A 19,746-nucleotide genomic window follows, 5' to 3' on the forward strand; every position below is an offset into this window, starting at 1 on the left:
AAAAATCACATATTTTGAGACAGGTTCTCACTAACTTGCCCAGGCTGCCCTCCACCTTTCAATCCTCCTGCTTCAGACTCTTGAGCCACTGGGATTACAGATGTGTGCCACAGCAGTCCTTCCATCATTTTTACTGCTAAAGTTTTACATTTTATGGATATATACAGTTTTCCACTTGCCTAGTGATGTACATGTGTTTGATTCTACTCTGCCATAAGCATCAGTGCACACACAGGCAAGATCACCCCAGGTTTATGATGATTAGTAGGTACTTTTCATCCTATCAAGTTATTTTCTTCAAACAATGTGTTTGTACCAATTGTGACTCTTAGCAGGAAAGTGTGAAAGTTCATGATGCTGACTCAGTGGTCAGGGGAAGTTCATGGCATTGTGGTGAAGTTCCTTTATTCCACATGCCCTGGCCTCACACTGTCAGCACATAGGTCCAGTCCCTGAGGTCCAGTTCTTGTTTCCTTCTAGTAAACCACTGAGGTACTGTCATGGACTCAAATCTTCCAAAATAAAAAGGAAAACATCAAAGAAGGGAGGCAAAGAGAAATGGAGAGAGGGAAAAGAGAAGGAAATAGAAAAGACAAAAATAAGGAAGAGAAGAGGACAAGCAGCATTGGAAAGAGCAAGAGTGACAGGCATTATCACTATGCAAGAAAGTAAGGAGATGGAGAAGACACCTGTAGAACAGCAGATATGAAGAGTTGGCAAAACAAGAAGCATCCATTAAATCCCTAAATAACACATAGATCATCAATGTGCGTGGGGTCCAGCAGGTGGAAAAGTTTGCAAAAACAAAGGATTTCATAAGCTGGAATAAGTAATAAGTAAATTGTTATAATAACAATAACACACAAATGGAAATGATTTGTTAGTCAGGTCCTCCAAGATAGACAATTGCAAGGTGGGTTTGAGCTCACCAGAATTTTATTAGAGGAAATACCTGTCTGAGAATGTGAGAAAGGAGCCAGAAATTCCTGGGAAAGCCTTCAGATTGAGGCATAATCAGACCCTGGGAGATGGACAGAGGGAGAAGAGCTTGTAGGATGGGTCCTAGAACACAGGCAACCTAAGGAAAGTACAATTAGGACATAAAAGTGTCCTGTCTGTGATGGCCATCAGAGGAGTCCCATACCTCCCAGGAACAGGCCTCCATCAGTGACCTTGATATGACCTTTTTTTTGTAACAAGTGCCTGTAATAATCAACTTTAAAAGCAGAAAGGTTTATTTTGGTTTGTTAAAGGTTTATTTAGCTTGGGAAGTTGATTGTTGGTTCTGGAGTTTTGGACCTGTGCCAGCACAGTTGATTGTGGCTGGCCACCCATGAGCTATTAAGCATCCTTTCTCAGCCTTGAGCCAAGGGGGTGTTGGTCTGGCATTGCTCTCTGTTTGGGCTGTGTGATGCAGGTGGCCTCCACCTTCGCTCAGCAAAGAAGTCTGCTTTCCCCTGGCTCTGGACCTGGGCCTTACCCCCTGGGCTTGACCAGCCTACCCCCTGTCTTATTTGATGAAGAACATTCTACCAAAACTCCTTTGTTAATTCTGCTATATACAGATTGTAGGTCCCAGCTCTCCCTCTTTCCAGTGTGGAAGTATGATCTTAAGGTCAAAGAGCTGTCCTGCCCTTGATCCCCAAATTATTTCCATGTCCTATGATTTTTCACCACCTTATTCTTAGCTTAAATTTGCAGACAGCCTGTTTAAATCCAGTTTGTCTCATCTGCATGGGTCACAGACAGGTGTGCATGACTCAGGAAGCCCATTCATCTCATGGTGGCAAAGAGAGGAAGGGGTATGGTAGCTCGATCCCCTCTAGTGACATGTCTCTAGGAGTCAGAAGACCTCCTTCTAGGCCCACCTCTTCAGGTTTCCACCACCTTCCCATTGTGCCAAGCTGGAGAATACGCCTTGAACACATGGGCTCCTGTGGGACATCCCAGGTCCAAGCTCTACCATCAGTCATTGGCCTCAGCAGCCCTGGTAAGCAGGGCCTCTGCACCAGTGCCACTCTGGGTCTCAACACAGGAGCAGGGCTCTTGCTGGACTTCCTGAGGATGTGACCCAAACCTTCCTGAGGTATGTGGGACCTTGGAAATCAAACCCTAAGAGGCAAGGCAGGTACAGGGATTCACTTCCAGTTAAAATGAGACAAGGAGAACCAGGAGGCACCCATGTGGATCACTGACATTCACATATACCCCTCCTGCCCTCACTGTGTGACATCAGCCCTCCCTCTTTGTGAAGATCAGGCTCTGTCACCACTGGCAAGAAAGGAGTTGAGGGTGTCCTCTGCCCTCCTGCTGGTCCCAGAAGCGTTTTAGTCAGCTTTTTCATTCGTGTGACTAAAAGGCCTGACAAGAACCATTGGAGGAGAAAATATTTATTTTGGAGTCCATGGTTTCTGAGGTCTCAGTCCATAGAAGACTGACTCCATTTCTCAGGGCTTGAGGGAGGGAGATCATCATGGCAGGAGGGTGTGGTGGAGGAAAGTGGCTTGGGGAATGGTAATCAGGAAGCAGGGAGGGAGAGAGACTCCACTCACAAAATACAAGATATATACCCCAAAGGCACACCCTCAATGACCCACCTCCTCTAGCCACTCACTACCTGGATTAAATCACTGCCAGTTAATTCCTATCAAGGATTAATTCACATATTGGAATAAGGCTCTCATAACCCAATCACTTTACCTTTAAGCCTTCTTGAATTGTCTCACACATGAGCTTTTAGGGGACATCTCACAAGCAAACCATAACACTATTAAAACCTCCCCTGTGGCAACAGCAGTGTGTAGTTCAATGGCCCACTTGTATCCTTCGTTAGAAATGCTCCACTTCAGAAAATCAGTACCTCCTATCCTGCAGAGACCAGAGTGGCAGAGATGGAAAGTTCAAGATCCCCTGTGGGTAAATCTAAGTGATGGTGAATGGAGCCACTTAGTTTCTGGACCCACATGTTCTTTCCTTTGAGAGCACAGCACCATAAGGAGGTCTCTGATTCAATAAATACACTGTGTCCTCAAAAAAAATGCAGCTTGCCCTTCAGAGGTCTTCCTCAAAGCTTAGGCTCAGGGGGCCTTACAAGACCCATCCAGCATTGTGTGTGGCTGGCAGCCCCTCCATACTGCAGACTGTGACATGACCTGTGGGTCCCATGATCATGGCTCATGCCACACCTGATCACTGTGAGTGCTGTCATGGTCAGATAATAAAGTAAGAACAATTTGGATCCTTTGGATGTGGCATGATGACAGCCCTTCAGAGTAGCCCATGAGGGTCTGAGTCATAGAAGGTAAAACTGACACATGAAATTCCCGTCTATTTCCCGGACAATGAACCTCCGCCTTTCCAGGATGCAACTGGCTCAGTGAATCAATTTGTTATTTAGTGCCTAAAGAAAAACTGGTATCTCCAGGATCAGTACTGGTCCCTAATTCTCAGAGTTTGGATGTTAAGATGTGGCAGCATCTGAATCAGCCATAATAAGAAGAAGAATTGCTGCTGGGCTCAAATGCAGGGTGCATCTCTGTCTTTGTGGTTACTCCAGTCATATGCCTGTCATTTGAGTCCTGGGTGGCCAGTAATGACACAAATATGTTATTCAGCTTTCTGTTACTCTTGTAAAATACCTGAGACAACCAACCTAAAAAGCGGAAAGGTTTATTTGGGCTCACTATTTCAAAACTTTCAGTCCCTGGTCAGAAGGCTCTGTTGATTTGGGGCCTGTTGTGAGGCAGAACATGAACATGGGGAGACACTAGCAGAGGAAGCTACTCCCCTCATGGCAGCTAGAAAGCAAAAAGAAAGACAGGAAGGGGCCAGATCCCAACATCCCCTTCAATGACACACACCCAGTGTCTTCATTTCCTTCCAGTAGGGTCTACATCCTGGAGGTTCCACCAGGGGAAGAAGTCTGTAACTCATGTGCCTTTGGGACATTGAAGACCCAAATTATAACAGTTGAATCCTGTCCATTTGTGTACTTGGCTGTTCAGAGCCACTTCAGGGTGATGGTTTTGTGCATGTGATTCAGGCTCAAGCCCAGATGTGCCATTTCCATGTGATGATGGACTGCCCCAGACCTGTCCAGGTTGTGACCTAGTGAGCTCCACAGAACCCAGTCCATGTTGGCTATCATCATTCCAGTGTTCTTTAGTGTCTCATGGTCAAAATTCACCAGGCCTAGCAACACACAAAAGCTCATTACTGAGAGGGGCACATTTCTGGGTGTGGAAGGTATGGCCTCCATCAGACCCCAGGGCCCTTGATAGTGTTTCTCACCCTGTGCTTGGTTCAGCTCCATCCTGCACCTCTCACACCACTGATACCCCCATAGTAGTGGAGTCTGAGGGTGGTGCCTGATACCATCATGGCCTAGAACTGTAATAGTGTCCATTCCTGTCCAGGTCCCACATGAAGCTGGCCTATTATGTCACCAAATATGTGGCACAAACATTGTGCCTCAGTGTAGAAGGTGATGTTCTCAGAACCCAAAGAGGCCCAGGCCTCCTGCTTCCTTTCCTGCAGTGAGGGTTGCCAGGTGCAGCAGCTGGTCCTGTACCATGGAGGGGACATCTCTGCTTGTCTTTAACAGCTGGACCCCTAAATCACAATGAAGGGGCCACTCCTGAATCTCTGAACGTTTTATCTTCCACTTTCTGAGGTGCGTGTGCCTCATCAAGAGCTCCAGGGCACTTTCCCCCTCTTGCTCATCCATCCCAGGCAGCATGATATGGGATGAAATGAACTGATTTCATATTCTATGGGATGTGCATCCAGTCCAGACTCTTAACACTGCATCCCAGAGGGCAGGGATGGTGAGGCTGTGGGTATGTGGGTGTTTGTGTCAACTCAATCCCAGTGCATGACACTCCCCAGCATCCTGCCTGTTTCTCTCTCTTCATGTAGTCTCCTGAGATAATGATGATTCCTTGGCAGAAGGACTGAGGGAATCATGGCCACATGTCCTTGTCATGGTGTCCTAGTCTCTTTCTTCCCTTGATGTGGACACATCTTCAGTCACTGGGTTCTGAATCTGAAAATTGGCTCAGAATTGAGAATGGAATCAAGACTTATTGGTTCAAACACTTTCAGCCTCCTGCTCCACAGTTTTATGTTTATTGCTGATATTGAGAAGGGCACTTACTGGTCATCTGTCTGACACCTATCTGTTTGACCCTAGGGACATAAAACTCCACAAACTTCCACAGCCCCTTGCAGATCAGAGCACCCCTGACTGCTGCTCTGGGGTTGCTGTGGTGGGCATGGTCTCTGGTCAGTGCTGGTTAACTGTCACTACTTGATCTTCTGACCTTTCAGGACCAAACCCTCCCCATGAATATGAATGAGCCCCTTCCCCACCCTCATCCCAGCTTGCATAGGAAAACACCCACCTTTTTAGTGAAGCAGGCCCTTGTCACCAGAATATTCCTGTGAGCTTTAGTGAAAGTGTCCTCTTGGACATTTGGAATTTCACTCTCTGGTGGGTCTTGTGACCTCATAGAATCTCTCTATTCCATACGCCCTCTTCCCTCAGCCTCATCCTCCATTGTCTTCTTGAGCATCTATGTCATGACCACCTGCTGAGGGGTGGACATCAGTTTTCCCAGTCTAAACAGAGGTCACAGAGCCAAAAAAAAATTACCACAACCCAAGTGGTTTTATGTAGCTCCATTTATGACCTCCTGTTTGTAGGTTCCAAGTCCCCCATGAGGCTCACAGAGCTGAAGTCAAGGTGACAGCAGGTCTTTGTTCCTTACTGGAGGCTTTGATAAGGAATCTGCTTCCAGGCTCAATAAGGTTGTTTGAAAATTAAGTCCCTATCTAACTGTCATTCAGGCACCACTTTTAGCTCCTGGAGCCCTCTCTCAGGTCCATATGTGCCCCCCTGCACATCTTATCCTTCTTCCACTGGAACCTCTGAAGTCCCCTCTGCTGCATCTCCTCCACCTGCCTCTCTTGTAGTGTCTCTCTGACTCCAGCCAGAGAAGGGTCACAGCTTGGAAGTATTACTGTGATTTGATTGGGTGACCCAGGGTATCCAAGACAATCTCCCCATTTTCACATCGTCACCTCAGTTACATCAGTAATGTCCCCTTTGCCATATAATACAACCTCTTCACTCTTCTAAGATTAGGGTGTGAGCATCTATAGGGACCATTCTTCAGTCCCCACATCTTCTTGTGTTGAAATCAGTGAGGAGCAAGGAGATAGCACTTCTGAGAGGGTGAGGGACAAGGAGAAGCCAAGAGTGCAGAGATGGGGAAATTACCTGGGGTGCATGGGAGTGCCCACCAGGAGGGGAGTTGGTAGGCAGTGGATATTGGGAAGACTAATGGATATTGAGAAGAGGGAGCTGAAAGATCTGAGAACCTCAGTGTAGAGGAAGGACCCCACCCCATGGTCCTCAGGGAAACCCAAATGAGAAGAGATTTCAGAGGGCCCGTGTCCTCCAGGAAACCACATTTCTGTTAGATCTGGGAGGCAAGGACATCCTGAGAGAACTTTGCAGGTTTGTTTTTTATAAGCTGAGATTCCAAGGGGTTACTTGGAAAGATTCCAGGAGTTGGGGAGATGGCAGGAGAAGAGACAGGACAGGGATATGCAGAGCCTCATGAGGATAACACTACAGGACATTGAAGGAGACCTAGCATGGCTAACCTGACCGGGAAAGGACACAAGAGGTTAGTCCTGGTGGATTCAGGACTGACAGCTGGGCTGCACGAGGGGTAGGTGTGGGAGCAGGTGGGTCTGGGCCTTTTCTCTGTGAATGGAGATGTGTTTGGTGTTGTTGGGTCTTGGTGCTATGTGGAACCTTTCTTGTCCTCTATAGATTCAGTGGAGGGTCTGAGAGTGTAGGTTGGCTAGGCTGTGCATGATTCATTCCTAACTGAGGAGAGTTGTAATTAGGCAAATTTTATACCATTTGACATTGGCTAATATTAGAAGGATATAGTAATTTTCCTTAGTGTCATGACAACATTGTTATTGAAAGAAGAATATAATTTTATAAGAGATAAGCACTGATTTACTTAGGAATGAATGTCACAATGATTGATTTTCTAGGGTGTCAGTAAGAATTATGTAACTATAATTTGTTCATTCTAAAACAAATGTGACAAAAGACTGAACTAATTAGGTCTATAGTCACCACTTTACTATTCTTTCAAAGTTTGGAATCTTTGATCTTTTTCATGTAATATGGAGATAATTTACTGTAATACTTCTTCACAACATGGAAATATTCACAATATAATGCTGAACAAAAATTAAGTTTCAAGTGTACATGCGTGTGAGCCAGATTGGTGGTATATTCCTATCAACCCAGCTACTCGGCAGGCTGAGGCAGGAGGATGGCAAGTTCAAGCCAGCCTGTGAAACTTTGTGAGACACTGTCTTAAAATTAAAATTTAAAAGAGGGTGTAGCTCAGTGGTTCAGCACCATCTGATTTAAAAATAAAAATAAAAACAAGAATAAAGTAATAAAAGAGTATGCCTGTTTTGAGAATGCCTCAGTTGAGGGCGTATCAGTGTTTGTCATATTAGTATAGTTCAATAACTGACGTAACTAACTTATGCTTTAAGAGATTTATTCAGGTCACAGTTTGGGAGGGTCCAAAGCCTGTACCTTTATCATCTCAGTTGTCTTGAGGAGAGTGGATGGTGGCCTGCCATGGTGTGAGCATGTGGCAGAGCTAACCTATTACATCACCATCAACAGAGAGAGATTGGAGACCATGCCCCCAAATCCTTCTATGGCCTAAGGACCTCCCACTGGGCCCCAGCCCTTCAAAGTCTACAGCATCTGCAATACCACTACACTGAAGAAGAAGATGTTATGTAGGACCTGTGGGCAGCACACAGACCTCTATCAAACCATGGCAGAGTGCATGCATGTGCAAGTGTGTCAGTGTCTGTGGGCATTTATTTGTCCATCCAGTCTGCAATTTTTTTGAGATAGGGTCTTACAGATATCAGAGATGTGCCAGTAACATGTTTTGAAAGATCCTTCAAGCTTTTCCAACATGAGTACAGGGGAAAGTTTTCTCAGTCCCCATTCTCCCAAGGCCCCAGGGACCCTGCCAGAGATGAATATGTCATCAATGATTCATGTGTCTCTCCTGAAAAAAAAAAAGTTATGCAAATGCTTTCATCATTGCTCCACTAAGAAGGAGCACTGGAAAGCAACAGGAGATGGGAGCAGAGGAAAACATTTCTGCTTTTCAGCTTTCTGGGGTGTTGTCAACAGGAGCTGATGGGAGGCTTGACTGGGAAGACAGAATCCTCAGGCAGGGTACAAGGGCTCCTGAGCTCTCCTCTCCTTCAGTCTCTGCCACATCCAGGACCTGGACATCTGTGCAGTCCATTGTGCTTAGAAACCTTATACCCAGTTGATGCTCAGACCACTCCTTAGCTATTCAGTGAGGATCCAAGAGCAGCGCAGTGTGGTGTCCCCCCCCCCCCCCGCCCCCTGCATGTGGCCTAGTGCAGAGCACAGGAAACTCAGTTCCCAGACCAGACATCCTGCTTCAAGTTGAGCTGGGGAAGGACAGTTGAATTTTTTAATTAAAATTTTATTTTTATAGGTTTTTAAATGTCACAGTGGTTATTTTATACTATTATGGTAATAATCAGTCACGGAAAATGTTTTAAGGCAAAATCATAAAGATGTAAAACCACCTTTCATCTCCACTGACAGATGCTCATAGACTTGAGTGAAGGGGCCCCTGGAGCTGCCCTATATAGCAGTGCTGAGTTCCCCCACTTGTTTTCTGTGCATGTGTTTTGTTTTTGTTGTTGTTGTTGTTTTAGTAGCAAATCCCCAAACTCATCCACAAATCCAATGCAATTCTATCATATTCCCAACAAGTTTCATTGGAGAAATTGACAAACAGGGTCCAAATTTGATATGCAAATACAAGAGGGCAAGAATAGCCAGGGTATTCTTGATGAAACTAAGGTAGAACATTAAAAGTGACAATAATTAAGACAGGTCTATATTGGTGCAAAAACAAATGGGCCAATGGAACAGGCCCCATAAATAGAAACATCTGATTTACAAATAAAGGGGCATCATAAAACAATGCAGAAAGGACTTTTGTAAATAAGTAGTGCTGTGGAAACTGTACATTCTTTTTAAAAGAAAACTGTAAGAATAAAAGGAAAAGTAAGATCAAAGATACTTCATAGCATACACACAAAACAACCCCAGTGGATGTAAATGTGTAAAGCCACATGGGAAGTTGCCACAGGTACACAGCAGAAAATATGCCTTGACCAGATAGAGGTCTGCTTCTGCCCTCAGCTTCTGGGAGGTGACCCCTAGGCCCCTGCAATGTCCTACCTGGAAGAGCATCTCTGTTTACCTGGAGTCCATGGCCACCAGATCGTAATACCTTTATAATGAGAGTTTTGGGGCCACAAGTATCTGCTCCACCTCCAGGATGACCACCAGCCACATGAGCAGTCACCACAAGGCTCCATGATGATCTCCAGACACTACTCAGAGAGATTCTTCATGGAGATAACTTGATGTGTGTTGTCACAAAGTGATGTTTTCTGTGTTTGTATGCAGGACTACATAGCTGCACTCAAACAAGATGAAATATTTTGAATCTTACATTTAAAAACTTTATTATGATAAAGCAACTTTATATGATATTTCACACTCATTTAAACACTGATTTTTGTCAACCAAATATGTAGTACAAGAAAAAAAATACATAACCACTCCTGTTGGTATCTCTGTCTTTTTCCTGTTGGGATTGAACCCAGGGCCTGGAGAGTGCTAGTTCAGGCTCTACCAATGAGTTACATCCCCAGCTCCCCTTTGTATTTTATTCTTTCATTGCAAATAAAGTCTGATTAATAATCTTATATCTAAAGATCCCTCTATATTGTGCCTTTTGTTTTAAAATCATAGATTTCTTGAATAGACATGGGATCAAATTGTCTCTCACAGTTACACACCAACACACGTTCATCCAACCATCTATCTAGATATCCATTCAGTCCAGATTCATTGAGTCCCTATTCTATACTAGGATTATTCCAGATGCTGGGGATACAGGTGGTGACAACTAGACTAGCTCCCTACCTAAGGAACACATGCTTCAGAAATATAGACTGACAATCAACAAAATAAAAATTATTCCACACAGTGATAATTAATATTGAGAAATATGTGCCTGGTCCACAAGACTGCCAGTGGCAAAAATGCCAGGGACCCTATTTCAGATGGGTTGGAATTAGAAACCATATCTGAGAACTTGGTATCTGCGCACATAGCAGCCCTGGGTGATGTGAGGAGGGTACCTTAAATGTTTCTTTAAGGGGATCTTTCTGACTCTGCTAATATGATGAATATTGTTGTCCCACTCCACAGAGAAAGGCACACGTGCAACATCAACTCCAGCAGCAGAGCCAAGGTGGTAGGTTTCCTAGTGGCCAAGTGAAGGACTATGACCCTCCACTTACACACACACACACACACACACACACACACACACACACACACACGGGACAGGGGAGAGGGGGCTGTCCTCAAGGGTGGGAAACTCAGGTGTCCTTCAGGGCTTCTCTCAAGGGTCTTTTTTTCTCTTTGCCCTGAACGTTGTAGGTCTTTGTGTCCCAGTAGGAGAAAGCCTTTGAAGAAGTGGAGAGATCCTCAGGAGCTGGTCAGGAGAGGGAAAAGGAAGAGGCAGTAGAGACAGGGGAGTGGGGCTGAGTCCAAAGCCAGGGGAGCCCAGGCAGGAGGGGCCCGCTGGCTGCAGGGCTGGAGCCCACAGCCTCAAGGCTGGAGTCTTGGTACCTGTCACCTGAGGGAGGAAGAGGGCCACTGGCCCTTCTACCTGCTAGAAACATAAAGGAGTGGCATTTGGCTTTTTAATTTTGGTTTTTATAAATGCACCAGAGTGGAAGATAAGGAGCCTACTTTTCAAGTGTCATTTTTTTCAAATGACATCTTTTTCAGTCTGCTCCCAGCATGAACTAATCAGTAATCCCTAGGAAAAGAGAGCAAGGTATGGTGGGGGACACCAAGAGACATCTTGAGAAAACCCCTGTCTGCAGCCACCACCCTTCCCAGGACCATTTGGTCCCCTCCAAAGTCAACCACCAGTAAAAGAAGGAGGGGTCCGCAGACTTTAGCTCTCTCCCCCTCATCCTTCCTCTGCTATTGCCAGGGCTTCCTTCTCTCCTCTGTGACCACAGTCCCCCTAGAGCTCAGCTCAGGAGGCCCTAGGGCTGGAATTCTCTTTCCTCCTCAGACTTGGGAAGCAATTCTGAGACTGCTGTCCTTCCAGGTGACTGCCACTTGTGGAGCCTGAGAGCGTCACTCAGCTGGATTTGCATTGCCCAAATGTTCTTGAAACTACTTATATGACAGATTCAGTCCCATTCTTTACATTTGCTCATTTAACAGTTTGCAAGGGAAAATTATGGCCCGAAGAAGGAGATATGCTGGGGCTTTGTCATGATATGTGGACAGTATGGCAATACAAGTCTCAAACGTGTTTTGAGTAAAATGTGACAGGGTCCCTTGCACCTCCACTGGGTTTTTCTTCCCCCCACCCGCTATTGGCAGGAGGCAGACCATCTGCAGCCTCCTTTGCACTCTATTTTGTGTTTTGGGCCATATTTGTTACATGTCTGTCTAAAAAATGTATCCCATTCAGGGCTGGGGTGTAGCTCAGGGTAGAGCATTTGCCTGGCAGCATGGGGCACAGGGTTTTATCCCCAGTACCGCAGAAATAAATTTAAAAAAATAAAAGTATCATTCTCAAAAGCAATTGAGGGACGGTCCATGCTATGAAAACATGAAGTCTAATCCTGAAACAGAGCTTCTGGTGTTGGGTTACAATTAATATTTTGTCCTTTAGAATCAGTATTTTCTTGAGTTTGGGGCTTAGTTTCTCATCTCTTCCAAATCCCATTTTATACTGGAACACACAATTCCGGCATTTCAGAGAAGGCGAAAGGCACCAAGTTTTCCCAGTCCCTGGAGATGCCTCTGTCAAACCATCAGTGGAAAATCATCCAGGTTTTCCCTCTTAAAAAATACACACTATGTACATGGTAGCATTATAATCCAGTATTTTCCTAACCTTTTAAGGAGCCTTAAATATGTTGGGCACCTCTTCTTTTTAATATTTATTTTTTAATTGTAGTTGGACACAATACCTTTATTTTGTTTACTTATTTTTTTTAAAGAGAGAGTGAGAGAGGAGAGGGAGAGAGAGAGAGAGAGAGAGAGAGAGAGAGAGAGAGAGAGAGAGAGAGGAGAGAGAGAATTTTTAATATTTATTTTTAGTTCTCGGCGGACACAACATCTTTGTTGGTATGTGGTGCTGAGGATCGAACCCGGGCCGCACGCATGCCAGGCGAGCGCGCTACCACTTGAGCCACATCCCCAGCCCCTTGTTTACTTATTTTTATGTGGTGTTGAGAATCGAACCTAGGGCCTCACACATGCTAGGGAAGCACACTACCGCTGAGCCACAACCCAGAGGGCACCACTTTTAGTAGCAATACATTACAATATATTTTGCTCATTTTAATGGCTACCTAGAATTTTATTGCATAGATTTTCTTTGGGGGATGATGGGAATGTTCTTCATCTTCATTCCCTGGTGGTAACACAAGAATGTATGAGTACCCAAACTCAAGGAGCTTTATATTTCAAATACATGCATTTTATTGTATGTAAACTATAGATTATTGAAGTTGATTTAAGAAGGTGACACCCCCTTGAAATTTGTGTTTTGGTTCTGTATAAAGAAAATAAAACAAACCCATGTTCTTAAGAGATAGATCCAGACAAATCTGGAGGTAAAGAGTTATGGTGGGCTGGGCCTCGTGGTGAACACCTGAACAATCCCAGCAGCTCAAGAGGCTGAGGCAGGAGAATCACAAGTTTGAAGCCAGCATGAGCAACTTAGAGAGGCCCTAGCAATTTAGTGAGACCGTGTCTCTAAATAAAAATATTAAAAAGGGCTTGGTGATGTGGCTCAGTTGTTAAATGCCCTGGGTTCAATCCCAAGTTTAAAAAAAAAGAATTATGGTGTTTGTAACTTATTGTCCAAAGGTGCAGCAATCTCATTAACAGCCATGTTTATATGGGGGTGGGAGAGTGAGAACAGCTGTGACAAAGTGTTCACAACAGATGACCCTGGATTAAGGGTAAAAATAAAAGCTAGAAATAATAAAACACATGTTTTCTTTCTATCTGACAATTAGCATATTCTTCCATTATGAACAGAATACCAAGGTAGTAGGAGCCATACCTCCTACTTTGACCATTAAATTCACGGATGTTTGCATCTCTCATTGCAGTGTAGCAGGGAGCTCAACACATCCTTTATACTCTTTGGTACTGGTTAAACCTGTATCCAGGTCTGTCTATTTAATGTGTCAAGAAACAAAATAACATATTTTAGAATTTTCAATCATTTATTGTGTTTTTATTCATTTATTGCTTTTGGAGAGCATCATATCTTAAATCCAAACTCAAAGTTTATTGTGATTATTGATATCAGAAATAACCCCAGTTTTTCAAAAGATGTAGCTTAGCAACAGGGCTTGACACATAAAGAACTTTTGAAGATACTTGTTTTTGAAGTGCTAAGGATTAAGCCCAGACTTCATACATGCTAGGCAAGCCTGTTACCATTGGGTTACATCCCCAGCCCTCTACACTTGAGTAGGAAAAGTCTGGAAGCTCGAAGTCTGAATGATCTTCAGTGATCCAGTAAAGTTTGGTGCCAAAAACTACAAACCACTCCTAACTGTGGTTTCAGTTTGTAGTCAGGAACTCAGCATTGGGGCCCAAGGTCAACTGATAGAAAGCTCCACGTAATTTCTGGATTTGGGGGGTTTATTTGTGTTTGGTTTTCTTTGTTGTTGCTTATTTTGGGAGGAGCTGAGCATTGAACCCAGGGTCTGGTTCAGGCGGTGCTGTGTTCTTAACCACCAAATAAATACATTTTAAAGAAACATAATCATGGGAAAATAGAACTCTGTTACCCTTCCTTATATTTCTTTTTGGATGGAGATACACACACACACACACACACACATACACAAACACATACATATACATACATACATACACACACACACACACGCACACACACTGGGGATTAAACCCAAGAGGCACTTTACCATGGAGTACATCCCCAGCCCTTAGTTTTTTATTTTGAGACAGGGTCTCATAAAGTTGCTTAAGGCCTCTCAAATTGCTGAGGCTGGCCTTGAACTTGGCAATCCTTCTGCCTCAACCTCCCAAATCATTGGGATTACAGGCTTGTGCCATCACCACCAGCTGGTTTTCATTTTAAATATGATAAATGGAGGAGGGCTGTGGCCCTTTCTGCAGTGGGGGTTGTGGGGTGTCCTTAAGGCTCGGGGTCTGCATCCTGTTCTGGAATCTTAATGGGGTTGATTTGGAAGCAGAGGCTTGATCCTAGGGGAAGGCAGGAAAAGGGGGGGGGCCTGACAGCCCTCATCTCTGCATCTCTTTCCCCTTCCTGCTGTCCTTGCTTTTTAAATTCTCCTCCCCTCCCCCACCTTTCTTCCTCTCCTCTCCTTCCTTCAGCATTTCAACCTTTCTCTCCAGGACCCTCTTTTCTTTACTCTCCCTGTTCCTTTTCATCTTGTTTTTTTGAAAGCTGGTTGCCAAGACAGGGGACTGCGTCCACCTGGGACAAGCCAAAATAAAGAGACACAAGGCAGGGCTCCTCACCAGGGTGCTGTGCGCGCTGAGGCGCTGTCTTCGCTCTTCCTGGGAAGGTTCAGTGAAAGTCACTTCAGTCTTCCCTGGAGAGCACACTGTGGGGTCCGGATTAGGATCCTCACTGAAGGGTCCGAACATTGAGAGGATTTTCCTTGAAATTAGTCTTTGTTTTCCTTTGGATCTGGGGGTTTTCAATCAGTCCTGCCCTGAGGGGGGAATTCTGCTCCTGGCAGGAAACTGAGCCCTAGGAAGTGATCTGATCCTAGAACCCAAAGGTGGCCCTGGGAGGGGGTGGGAGGGCTCCTCAGTTTTTCAGATCCACCCACCACAATCCAGGGGGATGCTAGTTGAAGTGTGTGGGACTCCACATCCCGCTCAGGACTGCGGATATCCCCAGCCTCGGGGTCTGATTCTCGCAGCCTGCAGACTCCCCTAACTGCCAAGCAGCCGAGACCCCGAAACCCAGATGCAGCTCGCCCACCCCCAGGCGCCCACAAGCGCCTTCACTCTGCTCTTATATATCAACCAACAGTTTTGATTTGTTTGGTCCAAGTGGGGATGACGTGATCTTCAGCAATTCGGTAAAGTTTGGCGCCAAAAAGTTCAAACCACTCTGAACAGTGGTTTCGGTTTGCATTCAGGAACTCAGCATTGGTGCCCAAGGTCAACTCAGAGAAAGCCCCTGGTATTCTTGTGAGTCCAGGAGTCCCAAGGGAGAGTGGAGGGGGAAAGGGTGTTTAATGACAAGGCAAACTTCAGCACAAGGAGCTTTCTGGTAAGCATGGTTATTACTCTTACTATTGAGATGTAATTCATTTATCAGAAGTCAGACTTTGAAAGTGTGCAATTCAGTGCTTTTAGCACAATCATGAGGTTGTGCCACCACCACTACTACCTTCTTTGGATTGTTTAAAGGATGTGGAGAGGAGGTCTGATGGTTGGAAGGCAGAGGCAGGAGCAATCCCCAGGGAGATTGCTTTGCAGTAATATCCTGTTGAGACAGGGTAAGGAGACAGGGCAGCCTGCTTTGACCTCAGCCTAGGAGAGATGTGACCAGAGAAATGGGGGAGAGGGTGATGCTAAACAGCAGGTTGTGGCACCTGTGGGCTTTGATGGGAGAGTAGAGGTATCCTATGTTAAAGTCAACAGATGCACCTGTTGTGGCTTGGCTTGGAACATTATAGTGACAATAGGAGATAGACACAGTATTTAGGAAGAAGTCTTTGCAGGATTCTAGGATAAAGGTAGTTGAAAGTTGGTACCAAGGTAGTGACTGTTGAGCTGTAAAAATGGTTTTAGGAGCTGCCTGGAGAAGCCAGAGGAGCAGGGGAAAGGGTCAGTGAGAAGTGACCAAGGGTGGTGTTGCAGTTAATAGAAGTAGGGCAAGTGTGTGTATGTGTGTGTGTGGGGGGAGATGTCTATAGTGTTTGGAAAGGTGTTTAGAGTGCGCTTATAGACCTGTCTGATATGAGGGTCAAATGGGCCCAGAGATGCAGATCCCCTAAGGAGATTGGTTGGTGTTGGATTGGCCCATGGGGGGCAGCCTGATGGGGCTCCTGAGTTGCCCTGGGAGAGCTAGGGCAGTTATGGGATATGGCCAGAAGAAAGGAGAACTGCTGGATCTTGGAGTCAATGGCAGGAAAAGGAGCAGATTAGAATGGCTGAAACGTGTGAGGGTGTTTGGATCCTGAGAGATTTTAGTGCAGAAGTTGCTTCTGAGAGCAGAAGTGGCTGAAATCTGCAAAGAGCTCATATAATTTGGTTACTGGTTACATTGCCAGAAAGGCTGTACTTGAATGAGGGCAGTGTGCTGGGAAAGTGTCAAGGCTTGGCTCTTCCATTAAGCGTAGCCCCTCCCTCTCTGCTCCAGTTTGGTCTGTCCCCACTGAGTGAGTGCTTATTGAGCAATACCCAATGATAGCTAAACTCCACCAGAACCTGAACTTTCAACTTGAATATGATGTGAGTACTTCTAAGCCATCTAAAATTTCTACCTCATACAGGGTGTAGGTAGGTTCATAGTCTTGGCATAAGAAGTCATGTCACAGAGTTTGAATGTTGGAAGTGTACTTTTAAACTATCAGTTAAAGAAACTCTAGCATTATTTAATTCCTTTTCTTGTTTTTTGTTTTGCCAGTAAGAAACAAGATTTAATGTCACCATTCTTCAATCAATGGATTTCCGTTGATCTGTTTCTTAGCTGATTACTATCAATTGTACATAGTTCTCATCAGAGCTGAGCATTTTCACATGAAGCTAATCAGTTTTTATTTAAAATTAATAATACATATATGTAGATTAAAACTAAACATAACCATATGTAATCTAACATGGGATATTCAAACAAAAAACTAAGAAAGTAGCCACTAGAAAGGAGACACGGAAGAAAAAAATTAAATGGAGATAATACATTTTTTTAATCATTAAGACAACTGCTAGCAATGTATTCAGAACAACCAAAGTCAGAGAAAACATGTGAAACATGAAAAATTTCTTTCCAGTTGAATTAAACGTGTTTTAAGGAGAGAGGAAGAGAGGAACAAAAAAAAAAAAAAAAAAAACCAAGCACGTTTTGTAATTTTGGAACACTGAAAAGTATCAAACATGGAGTTAGTAATTTATCAAAAAATCACACCTCAGATTTTCTTTTGATGGAATAAGAAAAACAGTTTTTTGAAACAAGGGCATGAAACAGACTTAAAATTGAAACTCATACTAACAATATTGTGTTTTTACTGAAAAATACTACTAGAGATAAAATTAAGTTAAATTTCATGTACTTTCCAATTTAATGTGGGCAAAATTACAATGTTTACATAGCAAACATAAACTAGCAATTTATTTTCACTTATAAAGTATTTTATATTTTCTTTTAGGAAGACTTTACAGTCTTCAGTGCTCAAAATTAAAAAGCAATTTTAATTTTTTAATCAATTAATTTTCCATACCTAAGAATTATGATGGCAATGTAAAACAAAAGTTTAATTCTGCTGAACTAAAGCCCAATAGATTCATATTTTTAAATGTATGAAAATACCCAATCTTTAAAATTTTGATAATTTCTTTTATCAATGTAAAATATTTAAATACCCAGAAGAGATACTTTGTATCACAAAACAAAATTCACATGATATACTCATGACACTCAAGAATTAAAATCAAGAAAGTGGTAGTCACACTAATATAGAATTTATTTCTTTTTGTCACCTCCATTCCTTATATATAATCGTTATTTCACATCATCTGCATACAAATATATATCACAATCTGATAGGTAGAAAAGAAAAAAAAATTTTTTTGCCTTCTAGAGCTCAAGTAAATTTACTCAGTGTTCTTAGTAAGTTTCCTTTTAACATTATCTGAACCATCAGTCATAGGTTTGGAGACTAATGAACTAGTGAAATTAGAAGATAATTTTGTTCCACATTTCTTTTTATACAATGAAAACTTTTGCTGCCAAAGAGCAGCCAACTCAATATATCCTTAAAAGGACTAAGAGTTATAGAAGAAGTCTGTGTAACCATGATGGTTATCTTTTTGGCCACAAGAAAGATGGTATAAAGGAACATAAGATTATGATTTGATATGGTCAGATGCTTGGTGTGCTGAAATGTGAAAAGACCCCAGCAAGGTTACCCTGGAAAGATAGGTCATCTTAAGCCATTCATCATCTCTGGTTTCCAAACTCCTTTTACCAACTGTTCAAAATTCATGATAATGATACCACCTGCACCTTGGGCCCATCCAATAGCTATCATGACTGGCCAGTCATTTTGGTAATAGCTATTAGCATGTGTGACTCCACCTTCTATTTTCCAAGTTCTGGTCACTTCCTTCATCTCCACAGCCAGAAATTGAGTGGGTTAAGAATAAATAGCCTTAGGAAATTAGGTCCCATGGGCAATATATATATATTATACCAGATTGAAGATGCCAGTAAAATATTAATGTGGTTTGCAAGAAACCTCAGTGGAGGCTCTTCAAGCAGTACACATGTTAAAATTCCTCCACCAAAGCAGTGGAGCATAGCAGTAGACCAGCTTGAAACAGGATTCTTCCATGCCCCTTCCACTCCTACCAGCTGATGCTTCAGTGCCATCACAGACACCAGATAGTGGGTGATGTCAAAAAAGGGAAACATGGATGTGCAGGAGAAGGCCAGTGCCAGCTCCTCCCATGAGTCCATGTCTGCAACCTACCCCTGAGGTCAAACAGACTGGGCCTTGCCAGCTGGCCTCTAGTTTTATTTTCTTTTCCTTAACACATAATTGTATAGATTTATAGGACACAGTGTGATGTTTTGACATAAGTATTCATTTTATAATGGTGAAATCAGAGCAATTAGCATATCTCTCAGGTCAAACATTTATCATTTCCTGTGACCTGATCAGTTAAAATCCTCTTTAAGCTATTTTGCAACATACACTACATTATTATTCACTGTGGTCATCTTGATGTGCTATAGAATGGCACAGATGTAATTCCTCCTATCTAATTGAAACTTTATACCCCTTGACCAGTGTCTCCCCTCTTCTCTCTACTCTCAACCTGTGCTAACCAGCACCCCTTCTGCCTGCCTCAATCTCCACATATAAGTGAGATCATTCTGTTTTATTCTCTCATTGTCTCCTCTAGGTAATCTATATTGTCAAAAATGACATAATTTCCTGTTTTACAGGGGCTTTTTATGTAAATATACTAGGGATAGATCTCAAGCTCTTGAGTCTGCTGGGCAATCCCTCTATCCCTGGGGAGCTTCATCCTCAGCCCTAATTACCTTTTTTGTTATTGTTCTTAAAACTGATTAGTATTCTTTGTATTTGCCACAGTTGTGTGTTCTTTTGTTTTGTTTTATTTTGGAGCTGAGTCTGCTCTGTTTTCCAGGCTGGACTAAAACTTCTTGGCTCAAAGGAATGCTCCTGCCCAGCCTCCAGGTAGCAGGCATGCACCATAGGGCCTGGCTCCTTCTCCATTTTTTGTTTTCTATATTTTTTATTAGTGCATGG

At 43.5% G+C, this 19,746-nt stretch overlaps 1 pseudogene across 1 annotated transcript; it reads right to left on the reverse strand.

Annotated features, from left to right (window-relative positions):
* Positions 1-14,402: 14,402 nt before the first annotated feature.
* LOC308649379 (trimeric intracellular cation channel type B-like) lies at positions 14,403-18,926 on the reverse strand (annotated as a pseudogene). Its single transcript has 2 exons — positions 18,213-18,926; positions 14,403-14,470 (listed from the first exon to the last, which is right to left on the reverse strand). The product of its transcript is annotated as a trimeric intracellular cation channel type B-like (transcript).
* Positions 18,927-19,746: the final 820 nt, after the last annotated feature.

The sequence above is a fragment of the Spermophilus citellus genome (assembly GCF_964194105.1).
Source record: "Spermophilus citellus genome assembly, chromosome: 5".
NCBI classification, from domain to species: Eukaryota; Metazoa; Chordata; class Mammalia; order Rodentia; family Sciuridae; genus Spermophilus; species Spermophilus citellus.